Source organism: Astyanax mexicanus, chromosome 3, assembly GCF_023375975.1.
Source record: "Astyanax mexicanus isolate ESR-SI-001 chromosome 3, AstMex3_surface, whole genome shotgun sequence".
NCBI classification, from domain to species: Eukaryota; Metazoa; Chordata; class Actinopteri; order Characiformes; family Acestrorhamphidae; genus Astyanax; species Astyanax mexicanus.
The window spans coordinates 51,234,020-51,249,737 of NC_064410.1; the positions used below are offsets into that span (position 1 = coordinate 51,234,020).

At 38.4% G+C, this 15,718-nt stretch overlaps 1 protein-coding gene across 5 annotated transcripts in view; it reads right to left on the minus strand.

Moving 5' to 3' along the window:
• csmd3b (CUB and Sushi multiple domains 3b) overlaps nucleotides 1-15,718 on the minus strand; it is a 524,461-nt gene that overhangs the window by 265,951 nt on the left and 242,792 nt on the right. The window lies entirely within an intron of this gene.

The following is a 15,718-nucleotide window of genomic DNA, read 5'->3' on the forward strand; positions in this document are numbered from 1 at the left end:
TATTTACCTTGTTTTACATTGTAAGTTATATTGTTACATTGTTTATCGTGTATTGAATTTGGTTGAATGATTTAAAAGCCTGTTATAATGCCAGTCCTCACAAATCAACATACAAGCATTATGTGTGGAGGAACATTTGCCAGTAAAATAACTGTGCAGTCGTGGTACTGTTTCTGTGACAACGCTGGAGCAGCATACAATATTGTTTAAAAATCTAATGTAAGCTATGGTAAATCTATGGTAAAATGTGAGACCTGGCTCATATGGATGCTAAACAACAAAATAATGACATGCCCTCACAGGTCTTATTGTCTAACTCTCAAAGCTCCACCCTGCTAAGTCACTGACACAAAGTCTACTACTAGCCCATAATGCTGTTTTCATTTGGGGAAATGCTGCCCTGTCTGGTATTATTGCTGACAGCGAAGGCTGTCAATTTGAGATTGGAGGATCATAAAAAAATATGACCCTGCGCATTACTACTAAGTGACACGTTTGCAGGAGATTTGTTGGAGAGCTGTGACGGAGGACACAGGTCACACTGCTCCCTCTTCTGCTCCTCTCTCTCTCCTCCCTCGCTTTTGCTCCACCCCTCGGCCCCCCACTCCAACCGTCCGCTTTTATTGATGTCTGACGGGAGATGTCATTAAAAGGACATGGCCATATGAATCATTCTTTAATGGCCTTCGCAGGCTGGAACCCGGCCATATCATTACTGTTATCACACCGGTGGTAGCCACACACACAACTGCTAGAATGGATGACGGCAGTGTGGGAACAGCAGGGACAAGAAGTCCAGTCAAATTTGTGATTTGCTTTTCTTTTTAGGGTTTTTGACCATCCTGTGCAGGCTAATAAAATTTCAACAGGAAACCATGGTAGCTAGCAACAGGGAAACCAGGGAAGACCAGTTGCCTCAGAGCACCAAGAGCTGTGGGAGAATACTCATACCTACAAAAGTAAATTTTGTTTAATAGCATTAATTACAATTTGTTCAACATGTGTTTTCTATAATCAAATTTAACAGAGGTGAAGACCTGTGTTCAGTGTTCTTTTAAAGCATGACTGTTGTAAAATCATTGCAAGGAAGGTTTAGTGGTCTTATATTGTCTTATATTATGAACTGTCAAAAGCATTGACTTCGTAAAATGTAATCATTTTTTAAAAGAACAAATAGAGCTTTAATCTAACCTATAACCTACTTTTTGTACATTAAACCAATTAACTCTCCTTTTTCTTGCTAATAAAAAAATGTCACCCGCAAATTGGCGATAGAGAACTTGTGTAATACTGGTCTGCTATAACTTACAACCTCAACAACTAATGCAGGTAATGACTGCAGGTGGCTAATTTTAAAGAACTATTAGACAACACATGCCCTTTACCATTCTCACAGCAGCAAATTATTACAAGCCTATTACAAGTCTAAGGGTTTATGGATTTCACTACAGAAACTAGCATGCTATTCATGACATATCCTAAATAACTTCCAATCTTTGCTTAAATTAGCAGAAAAAGCAGTTCACAGAGTCCTGATGGCAATTTGTGATGGTGGGCCAAGATTTTGGATAACTGCTGCAATCTCATCCAAACACTGTTGCAGCTGGAGCTACTGAAACATGCACTTATCATATAAAATTTGCATGAACCTGCAAGACCCTGCCATGCTACACAGCTCAGGGACTAGCGTATAAAACACGGCATGTTTTACACTTTGTGATCTGACATGCCTTGTTGGCTTATGGGCATCTGTGTGAAAGTCCCACTGAAATCATGTCTGTTCTTATAGTGCAAACGAGTCCAGACTCAGCTGGTACAGATGTGATAGCTTGTACAGTACTAGAGTGCTTATTCAGAAAGTGTGTGTTTCCCCATCTGTAATGTGCATTTTAATGAAACGAGTTGGTATTGGTTGGTAGAGTGTGTATGAACCTCCAGCTCCAGCATATTCCCACTGTTATTCTTCTAAACCGTTCAAAACAAGCAACAAAAGTTTCCAGGCCTACTCCAGAGTGCACTGGTTGGTGTGTGTGGGCATGTATTTGTTTGTAAACCGTTTGAAATTACTTAAATGTATGTCTTGATTATTATAGAATACAGTGACTAAAGTAATATCACACAGGCAGTTTCATTGTCTTTTCCTGAGCGTGTTGGGTCAGTTTAGGCTAGGAAATGTTGGTGAACCCTAGAATGGAATAGTGCGTAGATCCTCCTTTGACACGTCCACCAACTTCCTGCAGATGTATGAAGACGAATTATGCACCATGAAGTTTTCTGACATGACCATTCCAAAACACACATTAGCTGTTCTGTGTAATGTAACTTTTCCTCCCAATATGGAATTATGCATTCATGCTTGGTTTTCCACCTTTGTTTTATCTGTGCATAAAACCTTTCTTTCAGAAACATTGTAGGACATATCATAAAAATAATTAATAGAATGTTTATTTATTTACTTATTATACCAGTGGGACCATTAACATGTTTGGGTCACACTAGCCATACTTTCTTGAAAAGTACAGATTTGTCACTAACCAGAACCATGTCCTCAATTAATGGGCAAAGAACCTGTAAAAATCCACACCTTCTTAATTGCAACACATTTTGCCAATTAGCTCTTGGCAAGTCATAGTTATTTACATACTGTGGTCAATAAATCTATGAACTATAAAGGTGAGCACATTTCATTAGCAGTTACAGTATACATTTAGATCATTACAGATGGACCACTTTTCCTTGTAAATCAAGCAAAATCCAACGCGTCACTTCCGTGTAATGTGCTATGTAACACCTCCAACTCCCAAGTAATCAATGATCACAATACACAAAAAACAAAAAGCAGTGCTGGGTGACAATTCCTCAAATTATTTTATGATTAATGGAATAGAGATTTTGATAAATAAATGGTTGTTTTAATGAATGCATAATTTACCAAGATGCATTAGCACATATCCAGTAAAACACAATAGTTTAAGCTTGCAATACAACAATACATTTGACTGTATTCCTAGAAGCATGCAGTTTGCCACTGTTTTAGAAATGCTATTGGTACGAACAATGTGCTCAGCATAGTGCATTGTGATGCAGGTAAACATTAACATATCTGCACTGCAGAGAAAGGGTTCATGGGTGAGCACAGCTTACACAAGCCAATTAAGGACCTTTATTTTTTTGACAATTCCAGCTAGACACAATCTAAAAGAACTACTAAAAGCAGCCTATAGCCTCTGACTTACATGTCAGCTTCCACATAAAGCACAGGGCGAGCATGCATGCCTACTATCACTGTAACAATGATACGAGTCTGAAGCGATGCTCTCTCTCTTATCTCAGCGTGATGACCACTGTCCCTCAGGCAGTTCCTGGATGCTGTAATAGGTAAGATAAAAGCCCTTGCCTCCTGCTTTAACTGTATTTGATCAGGATCCAGTGGTGTGCTGATTATGAGGTGTCAGGCAGAGTCTGCAGCTTCCCGGGAGAAAGGAAGAGGAGGAAACTGATTACACAGCCCCACCCTACCCGCTGGCATGGCCTTTCTGATACAGCGCACTGCCATTTGCTGAGATGTAAATGACGCAAACTTGTACAGAATAAAGAGTAACATGGAGGAGAGGGAACATGGAAGGGGATGTTGACAAGAGAAGGAGAGGCTTAGGAGGAAAGACAAAAAGAGAGAGATGGATAAATATATGAAACTGTTGAATCTAAATGATAAAAAAAGAATGAATAAGCCAGATAAAGAATTAGTAAGAAAAAGGACAGATAAGAAAAGGCTGGGAGGAGTCAGATAGAGACAAACAGCAAAGGAAGGGAGGGCCAGGGAGAGACTACACTCACCCTGGCATTTACAATGATTTCCCTGTCTTCTGGCATTGTGAAAGGCCTTCAAGGTCTCTGAGATAACTGCCAGTGAATTGATAGTGACAGCTAGAGTTAAAAATGAACAGACAGCGACGAGCTGTACAACAGCAGTGTCACCACTTTGTCTTCAATGAAGTCACCCATGATCTGTATAGACCTAATATTTAACGTAGCGCTCTGCCTTAAGGAAACCAAGAGAAAGAAGAGACTGAGTTCACTCGACCTGAGGTTCACTTGAATAAAGTTACACATGAAATCTAAAAGAAGCACCTGCAGGGATAGTGCTGTTATCTCAAGGACACGTTAAAGACATGTAGATGTGGCTACCTCAAAACAAGCCTGCATTTTAATGCTATTTTTAACATGCACTGGTTGACTTGTACCAGCTGCCTCTTGGGAAAATCCCCAACAGCATCTTAAGAGCCACTTCATGATTGTATTAGATCGAGAAGGTTTGTAGAAGACCTCTTGGAGGTCCTCTTATTAACTAAAGGTAAGTGTAGAACACAGCACACACTTTATCTATATTTAAATTTTGGGCATTTCACTGCCACTCTCATCCAGAGCCACATAAATATAAATCATGTTTTACATGCACACAAATTCAGCAACAGCAAAATAGTCTTGCCAAAGGACTCTTACATACTTTTCAAAAATGCATGGTAAATCAAAACCTTTCTGAACATTACCTGGAGGAGCTGTATCTGTGAACGAAAAGTTCTGGATCAGCTAAACTTAACATTACCTAGACTTTACACTGCTAGCCTATTAGTGCAAGGTCAGAGTAATGTATGCCTGGGCCCAATCTTGAGGGCCGATCAGTCACAGAACACATCAGCTTCCTGTTCAACTCCCAAAAATAACTATTGAGCTTTTTAAAGTGTGCTCGCTCAAACTAGCAAAGACCCCACTAACCAGGCAACCTTTTAGTTTAATACTTAGCCCAAAACCGTGAGTACCAGAATGCAGCAGAGCTAACAAACAACACTAAGTTGCACCAACTGTCTACGTTCCAAAGGTCTAATGACCATTTTACCTATTTAATTTGATAGGTTTCAACTGTGCTATGCATTCCTCGTTTACTCTGCTAGCATGTTAGCAAGTTTAAAGATACACACCTAGCAACAATGGACAGGAGAAGAAATACACTCTAGATCTTTAAACCAGGAGCAAATCCATTACTTATGCATGCTATGCTCTGACGTGTATGTTTTGCATTACAATGTTTACATATGTAGCTAATTAGGTTACTGAGGCAGGCCTTGACAAAGGTAAGTGCATTTCTATTGGAAAATTGGTCTGTTCTTTGGCCTACATTTGACATTTGGTAACTCATGACCCTTACCATGAGCTTGGGGGCCCATAGAGTTAATTAATGTATCATATTAAAGTATGGCCTATTATAGGTTGTAACACTGTGCTGACAGAATGTATATGGCCCTGGGAACATTTGACCTTGGAAAGGAAGGACTTTGAGAATGTAAAACCTTGGGACCACAAGAAACATTGATATTCACCATTTCATTCATATTAAAAACCCGAACAACAAAACAAAAAGAAAACTGTTTAACTGTCATCAATAAAATACTATACTAACAATATCATAAAAATAACATTTGTGAACATCCCTTCTAATGAATTAACTGTATGCATAAGGTAAAGTCAACAAAACAGGACTCTCAGGAGAAGGGAAAACATGAACCTATGGGTGAGTGCCAGAGGGGTATAAAGTCCCCCACTGTTGAGTGGATCTGTGTTCTGTTGAGTAATGGTGCTCCATCCAATACTGTTTGAATGAGGCAGGGTGGTGGTTATAAGCTAGCAACAACAAACAAAATGCTAATGCACTTTGCTTCATGTTTTAATTTGAAGCTGTGCTTTATTCTGTACATACAGGGGTTGGACAATGAAACTGAAACACCTGTCATTTTAGTGTGGGAGGTTTCATGGCTATATTGGACCACACTGGTGGCCAATCTCCATTAATTAAGAGCAGAGTGTAAAGGTTCAATTAGCAGGGTAAGAGCACAGTTTTGCTCAAAATATTGCAATTCACACAACATTATGTGTGACATACCAGAGTTCAAAGGGGACAAACTGTTGGTGCACGTCTTGCTGGCGCATCTGTGACCAAGACAGCAAGTCTTTGTGATGTATCAAGAGCCACGGTATCCAGGGTAATGTCAGCATACCACCAAGATGAAGACCAACCACATTCAACAGGATTAACTGTGGATGCAAGAGGAAGCTGTCTGAAAGGGATGTTCAGTTGATAACCCGGATTGTATCCAAAAAAACATAAAACCACGGCTGCTCAAATCACGGCAGAATTCAATGTGCACCTCAACTCTCCTGTTTCCACCAGAACCGTCCGTCGGGACAATAAGTTATTGTGGTCTAAAACCAGGTGTTTCAATTTCATTGTCCAACTCCCAACTTTACGGTTTAACCATGTTGTAGTGGTGCCCAACAACATAACGTAATTTTTTGTGCACGCTTACAATCTCACAATGCACTATGATATACAGAATACAAACAATGTACACTATCGGATATAAAATACCCACATTCTATTAGGTAGTTTGGTTTCACATACTGCTTCTTTTAAAAAGACCAATGTTCATGTTTGTTATGTTTGTAGATTGTTTATGCAATCTACTGTCACACAGCAATGAACTCAGACCCATAATGTGTCTGAAATGGTTCTGAACCATGTAAGATTTTGATATCTATAATAGCATTCTGTAAGGTTAAGTAATCATAAATTTAAATGTAGGGAACAGTGAATAGGGCTCAATATCTACACAGCTAAGACTTATTATTCATGAAGTGTATGTGCATATGCTGCATTCCATTTACCTCAGAAGTAAGACGTCTAAACTGAGAAGGACATCACCAACAGTTGACTAAATTTTAGGTAAAAACTATTTTTTTAAACTATTTTAAAACATTTTAATTCAGTTAGCAATAGACTTTGAAGTTTACCACAAGTAGTTTGTATAAGGGATGAATGGCCAATTCAGCCACAATATTGCTACATTTTATGACCCGGGTGATCATTGTTACTGACAAATGTAGCAATAATTTTTAAATGTAAAGTTTGCTTTGATAATTAGTTCACTGGCATTAGTCAGTGAGAGTGTCACAAATGTTCTAAACTTGACGAACCACAGCAACATACATTGCTGTGTAAAGGTATTTGCTCCTTAAATTTCTATTGTTTTTGCTTTTCATATTAACATTTTTCAGATCAACAAACACATTTTAACATCAGACAAATATAAACACATAAAAAGCTGTTTTTAAATTATAATTTTATTTATTAAGGGAAAAATAAGTCTTTCACATTTCTGTCAAATAATTTTGGTCCACTTTTCTGAATTGTTTTAATTTAGCCACTTTAGAGGGTTTTTGAGCATAAACAGTCTGTTTAAGTTCATGCCACAGCATCTCAATTATTCTTTGAATAGGCCACTCCACTTTTAAAGACATTCAGAGTTGGACCTGCTGGTGTGCTTCAGATCCATGGTTCCATCTATTACAGCAAGTTATCTAGGTTCTATAGCAGCAAAGCAGTCCCAGATCATCATGTTACCACCAAAAATGTCCACTTTTGTCTCATCAGTCCATAGAATAATCCTGGATATCATTCCTTTTGGAATTGTTTAGTTTCGGAATGCAAGTCATACCTGGAAAGGTTCAACCACTTAATTTGTGAATTCTAGCTTTCACTGTGGTTCAATGGATTCCAAAACCTTATCCAGACTGAGAGATATCAATTAATTTGTTTTCTCATCTGTTTTTGAATTTCTTCAGATCGGTGCATAATGTGTTGCTTTTTGAGACCTTTTGGCTGTTTTATTGGCTGTCGGCAGTAATCAGGTCTGGCAGTAATCAGGCGTGGTTGTGGCTAGTGAAACTGAACTTAGCTTCCAAAAAATGTAGTTAATCACAGTTGATGAATGCAATCACCATTTAAAAACTATTTTTGTCTAATAAAGTTTGTTTGACAATCTGAAAAATGTCAAATATGACAAAAAGGCCAAAACAAAATAAATCTGTAAAATGGCAACTAATTTTTCACAGCACTGTATTTAGCAGAAAATCAAATTACCACACACCAACCTACCTAAAAGAAATTTAGATAAATAGAAGCACAAGAGAGAGATCTTCCAGAGTGAGGGAAAAAATCTAAAAGGCTGACGTCAGTGGCTCTAATGGACTTTAGTGAGCTTTTAAGCTTTTGTCATGCAAGTCACATCCCAGGATCAATACCTTTCAGTGGCTCTGTGTGAAATAAGGAGAGATTCATTATTAGCGAATGACAGCCTTTACCTTGTTTCTTAATCAGAGTATCTGTCTTAATTGCTAGGCCTATAATTAAGACAGGTGGAGCACACATGCATAGGTATTTAGGTGAGGATGCAAATACACACATCTCAGAATGTACGTATAAGGAGCACACACACACCACCACACACACAGACACTAACACACACAGACAAACACACACAGACACACACAGAGACACACACAGACACACACACACGCACAAACGCACACACAGACGCTGAGGCAGAAACTTCATCAACCTCCTGTATACCTGAAAGCTTGGAGGAGGAAGGGGAGGGCGAGACGCAGAGAGAAGGAGAGAGAGAGAGGCAGGCAGGCCCTGCAGTATGGTGCTCTCTCTCACCGGCGGTCGCCTCATCAATCATGGGCGGCTGCGGCCCAGACGGATGGGGGGCCGCTGGGGAAGGCGCTTGCGTCTCTCCATCAAACTGATGTTTTGAAAGTAAGTAATCAGTGTTCTCCACGGGCACTCCTTCTGTGGTGGAGCAGCCCTCCTCCACCCTTCCCTCCGTCTTCCCCTCCCACCTTCCATCTTGCCTCCTCGCTCTCTGCTCCATAGAGTCAAGGCCTCTGCACCCTGCTGCATTCTAGGAGTCATATTTCATCCAGCTAAGCACGACGGGGGACGCAAACACTAAGGAGTGTTTTTTTTTGTTGTTGATGTGCCAGGTCATGTTGGACAGAGAGCAAGAAACATGAAAAAGAAGGAAAAGATGAACAGAAAAAGGTGTACTAGCGAAATGTATACTGGGTGATAAAACCTTAATACACACTTGAAGATTTTCCTTCAGTATTTGTAATCTTAAAGTGCTGTATAAGTACTTCCTTTACACACATAAAGGGAAAAGTACAAACATTTCAAAAACTGTTTTTGGTAGTTAGTCTAATGGCAGTTACAAACAACAAAGGTATAAAGTCCCCTAGCATTGAGCTGTGGAGCAGTAAAACTGTGTTCTCTGGAATAATGGTGCTCCATCCAATATTTCTGGGATAAGTTGGGGAGGTGAGAGGAGGTGGGTTGATCATGCAACATTCTGACTATGCTACGAAAAAAAAGCAGGATATATTCTTATTTCGTTTAATTTCAGAATATAATCAAATACTATATAATGTATGTTATTGTTAATAGAGCAAATTCTTAATATTATTAAAATATTAATACCCTTGAATTGGCAAATAAAGTAGACTTCCATGTAATTCCCATATCCTGTTTAGTGTAAGCCACAATTAGGGACCTTATTGAATAGAATTATGAATATTGTGATAATAATCAGCTTTCTGATAAATAATCTGCCTAAATGTTGAATGATGCTGAATAACATTGTGTATAAGAACTCCTGCCACAGTATTAAAAATCCAGCTCATGCAGTTTTCACCTTTCGCTGCAATTCACTTGGCTGAGGCCTGGAGAGCTCATAAGAGTCAGAGGCAGCAGCAGGAGGAGACACTGAGCCTGCTGGCCAGATCATTTGTACAGGAGCGCTGGGTTTGGCTCAGCCCCAGAACCTCCATTTTGAGGATCAGAAGGGCTGAAGGGGGGAGGGGGGTCATGGGTAGGACGGCAGAGTGGCACGCAGCTGAATAAATGGACCTGTGCACCAGCTAATGACCGCACAATGCTTTTACCCAGACACATACTTCACCTGCAGCTTTGTGCCCAACACCCGCAGAAGCAATTTCAATAAAGCATGTATTTACAGTGAGTGATAGACTCCTGCAAATGTCAGTCCATGTCACACACAGCCCTGTTATATCTCCTGATTAAGTGTGCCTTCAAACTCACACCGAACACATTTGTTCATCAAGTTCAACTACCTGAATCTGCTTACTCTTAATAAGGTGAATTGGATTAATTTTGATAAAAATCCAGACGAGTAGATAAAATTCACTACTGCTACAGCATGTAGTAAAGTCAGGTTTTATTAAAATGAGTTTCTAAATACTCACAGCCACTGTAGGATGGAATGTCAGTGTGAAGTGAATCTTAAAGGGCCTGCATAATGGAAAACCAAAAGCCATATAATGTGTGTCCTTACAGTCCATTAACAGACATTACCTAGTTAAAAAATACATTCATAGGTATATGTTTGCATAAAATGAACATTCATGTTTTATTCTATAAACTATGGGGGAAAATCAAGCAGTTCAGTTTGGTTTGATGGCTTGTGATCATCCATCTTTCTCTTGATTATATTCCAGAGGTTTTCAATTTGGTAAAATCAAAGAAACTCATAATTTTTAAGTTGTCTCTTATTTTTTTTCAGAGCTGTATATTGAAAACAAGATGTATTTGTAACTAGGAAGTGTCTGGTAATGGGCTGTAAGGACTTGTATGGTAAGATTGATTACTAATCTAATGTGAACAAAACCATTTTTCCAAAAATACTGTGCAACATCTAATTGGAACGTAATAGGCAAAGAACCTAGGACCAGCCATCATCTCCAGCCACCACCACCTCCTCTTTCTAGCCTGCACTGTGAATGTTTACTCATTGTGGTCACAAAAAAACATGAACAGTTAGGCCTGTCAAAATAACTGAAAATGTTTATAAAGTGTCCCAGGATTTATTGTGATAAATGTTTTCATTTAAATTTTATTTCAATTATTTTATGCCACTAACATACTTATTATGTGTAAAAAGCCAATAACTATTAACATGACAGGCCTATGAACAGTAGAAATATTTGTGTTTAGTTACATGCCAGTTAGGTGCCTGCCTACAGTTGTGTAAGTAGATCGCATTCTATAAATTACCAATGCAGAAATCCTAGAAATTGCAAAGAGTTTTTTCTTATTCTTTTTTTTTTACAGCAATGGGATTTCAGAATAAATAGTTCTGTGTCAATAAATTAATGACTTTATTATCTGACTGATAAGTCAATGTACATTATTAATACAATAAGTACATCTATCCACTGACCAGCTTTAAAGCGATTCATTGCTCTGTGACCAGTGCTATGTGGTAATAAATGCAGCCTTAAGCACGGGCACGATTCACTTGTATTATAAGAGAGTGATAATCCCCCTCAGAGTTACATTATGCAATGGATTACACAGATCTTTCTCTCTGTGAGCTAAGCTGAGCCCGCTCATATTTCCCAAAGGGTTCTCAACCAGCGGGACTTTGAGGCTATGTAGCAAGACAGAACTATTATAACCCTGTGAAAAATAAACAGGCTGCTGCGGCATCGTCCTGTCGATGGACAACATGCTCAACAGTGCAGTTTTGAATAAAGAAAAGTGTGATTGGTGAGATTTAGTGTTGAGTGCTGCTAAAGTCTCTCCTGAGAGCTATATCCCTGTAATCAATGTAGGAGGGGTACATTTCCATCCCCACCATGCTCTATACACATGCATAAAAGCCTGTTATCATATTTATCCACTTCATAATGGACATAAATATAGAGTTTGTCTTTTTGTTCTGTGAAAAAGTGTCTGCAACTCAAATTGATTCATAGCGAGGGAGGCTTATATCAAACTATTCTCCAGATAGGATGTATGTATAAATTGGGAACAGACAATCAGATAAAAGTGCCATATATCCTCCTAAGCTTGAATCTAGATCAACAGGGCATAGTTGCATTGCATTAGAAGGTATGACAAATAATAGCACGGGTTATGCTACAGGTTAATGTGATGGTATGTCAGTAACTGTGTAAATGTGTTTTAATACCATTCATAATGTATAACAGTATAGAAAGTGGATAATTCCTGTTTTAAAATATGATTGACCATTTTTAGGTTTGTTTGCCGAATGTAAACACATAGGTCTATGTAAGGTCATTAAATTATTTGTATATTAAGGCAAATGTTATATTAATATAAGCATAAAGTTTGTGGAAATCACAAACTCACTGATCAGATTGGCTCTACCATAGGCTCAGCCAAATTTTGTCACCATCTTTTCGGTAGTTTTTAGAAGTGATTTTTATTTGACCGTTTGTAATGAAGAGGTTGAATTAGGTGATGTCCTTTCTCTTGTACTTATTGTCTTTATTTTCTTTTATTCTGTTACACATTAAACATAAATAGTAAAATCTGTTGTTCAGAAGTTAACTTACTTTAAGAGTTCTCTGTTTTACACTTAGCCTGTGCTCATATGAGACGTCCCACTACTCTACACTAATATAACTCTGCTTCCTACTTTACAACGCAGTGATGTTGATGCAGCAGTGTGGTCATGCTCAATGTGTTGCCTTTCATGGCACAATGTTTTCAAACCAAAATGATTTCAATATGATTATACATTAACATTAGATAATAGCAGTAAGCATTACATATCTATGTTGCTAATACAAACACTGGAAGTAAAAGTAAAAATTATTGTTATATATGGGCATTTTCAGCTTGCAAACGCTGTTCAAGTCTAGGAATGCAAATAACTTTTGTATTATTTGCTTGCAAAATTACTGAGAAGAAAATAAAATAAAACAAATAAACAAACAAACAAAAAAAACCAAACAAACAAAAAAAAACATCAGTCCTGGTAGAAAATTGTATTACAGCAATGCAGCGCAAACAGTGTCATCCAAACAGAAGTTTGTAACTGTATGTGTAATGTCCTTTTGCACTCTCCAAGGAATACTTTTGATTGTTAGACTGCTTAATAACAAATGTCTGGTGTTAATTGCTAGACTATTGCTTTGTGGAGGAACTGTGATCATTATTTATGCTGTTAGAAAACACACCTAAAAATATTCCTTAACACCTCTGACACAGGGTCTGAAAGGTCAGAGCTATATTAATTAGCTGATGAGTTTCAGACGTAGAGAAAAAATGCAAAAAAGCAATTAAGATTGTACTTTAACAAAAAAGAAAATAGAAAATACTATAACCAGACTATAATTACCTGGCAAAAGTACTGAGCGCAATCATTCTGTGCCACAACTGACCACATTTCGCACACCTCCACACAGAATGTCACGCTCAAATAAATGAATACAGGGTAATGAGCTATGAAAATCTTGTTTTGTCATTGAACTACACACTGTATGTACATCCACACAACCCACAAAAAGTTAAGATTATCATAAGAAAATGAAAATCAATGCTTCTACCTACTTGCCTCTGACTCTCTGAATAACACTGAATTGTTTGTCATTTGTGTTGCACAATTAATATAACAATATAATCATCAAACAATATGACTGGCTTATTTAAATGGAATTTAGTAATGTGTTTTAAATAGTTTTGCTATGAAATTTTGTTTCATAGCAAATGGGGCATTTGTTGAACCCATTTAGCAATGTACTAGTGTACTACTCAGACTACTCAGTCTAAAATATTAAATATGACTAACTGATTAACCCCACTCTCTTTACACCTGCCCATTAGGTGCAAAACATTTGGTGCTACTTAGCGATGACATTATTTTGATGGCATAGAATGAATGGTTGTCTTCAACAAACACCGTAAAAAACATATATATCAAGCTTCTGTGGATCCTACTAACAGGAAACAGAAACCCAGAGAAATTGTTTTATAACATGCTGAGATTCTATTGAAAACAACAGATTAGGGTTGTCTCGATACCAAAATTTTGACTTCGATACTGATACCAACTGTAGTATCACGATTCTCGATACCAAAACGATACTTGGAAGTAAAAAAACAATAAAAATATCTGAACATAAAATGTTTATTTTTGACTGAACTGGATTGAAAACTGAACAATCGGTGCAAACGTTTTTATTCTAAAATGAAACATTTGAACAAAAAACAAGTTTCGTTATTATAACCTTAACTATAACATAATTATCTAAACACTTCCTAAAAACTAAAACTAAAACCAGAGGTAATGGTAGCCTGACTATGTGAACCTGACGGGCGGGCAGAAGTTAAGTTCTGAATAAGGAAAATAAAGAGACAGAAGAACATTACAATGTTATGTTCATTTTAACACTCACTGCTCCGTTTTATTAATCAACCGTTTACCGTTTTTAATAAGCCCATCTTCAGTGTAACGATCAAGCAGGCTACGTGCCTGACCACAGATTTGCGATGGAAACGCGAAAACGTGAACATCTTGAGTTCATGTTTCACAGCCAATGGGATAATGGAGAAATAGAGAAAACCACGGGTCCAAAACAAAACTCCTGCACACTCCTCTCCGTGTTAACGTGATTTACTAGCAGTCGCTAGTAAATCTTAGTAAAGCTACAGACAGAGTGTATCTTGACTAACTCCACTAACCTGTCGACTTCACAGCTCTTTGTAGAGATCAGGGTGCTTGTCTGCTAAATGAATGAGCGAAATATGATCAGAATTATGTTAAATAACACTGTAACATAGAAGCATAGAACTATTATTTAATTAAAATGATTTTTAAGAACAGCTAAACACAGTGCTGCAGGTCAAACGCGGAGGCGTTCACGTGCGAGAGAGAGAGAGAGAGAGACAGAGAGAAAGAGACACAGCGAGAGAGAGAGTGAGAGAGATTTGCGTGTTCTGATGTGAGCTACTCACAGGTAAAGGTTCTCTTTTATCTCCTCGTGCTCATATTCTAGTCCCACACATAATTCTGCAGCTCCCTCAGTGTTTTCTGTCGTATTTTGCGGCTAGCGCGAGCGCTTACAACGAACACCGCGGAGCGCGAGGTGCCGCCGCGCTTGTGCCGAATCCGCTACTGAATCCGACTCCCGCTTCGCGGACAGAATCGGCACAACACCCCCCGCTGTACAACTGCGGGAGTGAAAACAGCGCTAATAAATAAAGTAGTTTAGTTTCACTTTCAGTTTTCGTTATTTTATTTAAAAATAAAAATATAAATAAAAAACAGATGCCTACATCTCAGACTATTTTCCCACACTTCACTCCTCGCGCCCGTTTTGTCCACAAGTCGCGGACGAGAGACATCTGTTATTTTAGCCGTCGCCATTCTACACTCGCTGCTGCTCTGCTGGCTTGTGCGTGAATCGATTAATTTGTTCAGAACACTAAGTTTGAATCCTGCCACACCGACTGCTGCGGTGTGAATCAGTTTTCTTATGAACTGAATCAAATCGCGCCTACTAATTTGACTCATTTGAAGCTAGTGACAGGGCTATATACAGTATTGAAAGCATCGAACGCTAAAGAACCGAATCGTTTGTGATGACGTAGTATCGAAAAAGAATCGAACCTTCGGTACACCGTGCAACTCTACAACACATTAATGTACAAAGCACTTCTTTCAGTCTAATATAGCCTGGAATCTTAATACACTATTGTGTGTAAACCCACACTTACCATTTAATTACATTTTAAAAAGCCAGTAAAATCACAGGGGGTTTTGACAACCACCCAAGTGGGTGTTAAGCATGTGGAGAAGTCATGCAGTGGGCATGACTGTACCTGGCACCGTGTCCCTCTAAAGTGCTGGCTAGCTTTACAGCAGTCTTGTTCTGCATGGCTACTCGCTACTCGTCTCCCCTCTTTTTTCCATCAACCAATATCCTGTGCAGAATCAGCCTGTCGCCATCACACCACATACAAGTTTAATCACTTGGACTTTCCCATTCTCTG